The sequence below is a fragment of the Rattus norvegicus genome, chromosome 4 (assembly GCF_021556685.1).
Source record: "Rattus norvegicus strain SHRSP/BbbUtx chromosome 4, alternate assembly SHRSP_T2T, whole genome shotgun sequence".
Taxonomy (NCBI): Eukaryota; Metazoa; Chordata; class Mammalia; order Rodentia; family Muridae; genus Rattus; species Rattus norvegicus.
In genome coordinates this window covers 167,557,150-167,559,247 of record NC_141537.1, presented here as the reverse complement: position 1 = coordinate 167,559,247, position 2,098 = coordinate 167,557,150, and positions in this window count along the sequence as shown.

Genomic DNA, 2,098 nt, shown 5'->3' with positions numbered 1-2,098 from the left:
TAATCATAAGGGAAATGCAAATCAAAACAACGCTGAGATTTCACCTCACACCAGTGATAACAGCTAAGATCAAAAACTCAGGTGACAGCAAATGCTTGTGAGGATGGGGAGAAAGAGGAACACAATTCCATTGTTGGTGGGATTGCAGACTGTTACAACCATTCTGGACATCAGTCTGGAGGTTCCTCAGAAAATTGGACATTGAATTGCCTGAGGACCCACCTATACCTCTCTTCAGCATATACCCAAAAGATGCCCCAACATATAACAAAGACAAATGCTCCACTATGTTCATAGCAGCCTTATTTATAATAGCCAGGAGCTGGAAAGAACCCAGATGCCCTTCAACAGAGGAATGGATACAGAAAATGTGGTACATCTACAATGGAATGTTACTCAGCTATCAAAAACAATGAATTTATGAAATTCATAGGCAAATTAATGGAACTGGAAAATATCATCTTGAGTGAGGTAACCCAATCACAGAAAAACCGACATGGTATGCACTCATTGATAAGTGGATATTAGCCCAAATGCTTGAATTACCCTAGATCCACAAAACACATGAATCTCAAGAAGGATGGCCAAAATGCGAATGCTTCACTCTTTCTTTAAAATGGGAACAAGAATACCCTTGGCAGGGAATAGGGAGGCAAAGTTTAGAACAGAGGCAGAAGGAACACCCATTCAGAGCCTGCCCCACATGTGGCAGGTTGGGGGGAGGGTGGAGAGGGGAGACGATGGGAAGGGGAAGCCCATATAGAAGGGGAGGAGGAGGGATTAGGAGGATGTTGTCCAGGAAACTGGGAAGGGGAATAACAATTGAAACGTAAATAAGAAATACACAAGTTAATAAAGATTAAAAAAAAAGCAAAGAGTACAACAGTTAAGAGGAATGACTATTCTTCTTGAAGGTCCTGAGTTCAAATCCCAGCAATAACACGGTGGTTCATAACCAATTGTAATAGGGCCTAATGCCTTTTTTGGTATCTCTGAAGCTAGCTACAGTGTATTCATATAAATAAAGTAATTAAATCTTTAAAAAGGCATCACAAAGCTATAGCCAACTGCAAATCATCTTTAATTAGTATGTATCTCTGTGCAGTGTGTTTTTCTCTTTGGAGATTTTGCTCTCCTTTTTTCTTGCTTTCAATGTATTAATTTGACTGGTAAGCTCTTTTGCATATTAAATGTTAAGATATAGTTCTGCTTGCCCTAGATTTTGATAGATTTTAATCCTTGGAATCAAATCATTTGTATTTGCTTTACCTAAGCACAAAAAGGACAGTTAACTTTTTCATGAAATAGTACCTTCACACACTTCAAAGTCAATACTGTGAGTGAGTATGGGACAAGTTAATTACTTGTAATTGCATAAGGTAATTTCCCATGGACTCCAAAATGAAAGAAGTCCTTTACTAAGGTCTATATTAAAACTCTCCATGTAAGCAGAGGTCCCAGAAACTGTTTTCTGTGCTTGCCTGAAAACAAGAAATCATGGAGTCACACAGAAGTTATTTCTGTTGGAACAGTTCTTTAAAACACTGAGAAAGTACTGAAGGATGAAAGTCAAAAAACTTAGCCAAACTTGGTGAAGCTAATCTGAAATGTATTGAATAATATTCATAATTAAGATTTGCAAATAGAATTTTTCTGGAGCCCTTAAAAATACCATTTTGCTTAAAAAATCCTGATTCAAACAATGAGTTTAGTATTGTATATTTTTTTTATTTTTTAAGATTTGTTTATTTCTATAATATATAAATTATCCACAATAAATCAACATTTTGCCAAAAATTGGATAAAAGGAATGGAATGACTAATGTGTTGTTGTAAAAGTATACAAAATAAAAAAGGTATTTGTTGTCTTTAAAAAAATAAATAAATGTCTTAATAAATTCTGAAAGAAAAAAAAAAGAAAAATGACATGACTTGGTCCTGGGTGTTAACCCATTTTTATTGAAGTTTGTACATGATCAAGAGACAGCACATGCACAGAAAGGGTAGAGAACATTGGAAGGACTGGATATCCAACATGACTGGTTCATAGAGACACAGTTCCAGTTTCACAAAGCAAGAATATAATGGGGAGAACTTA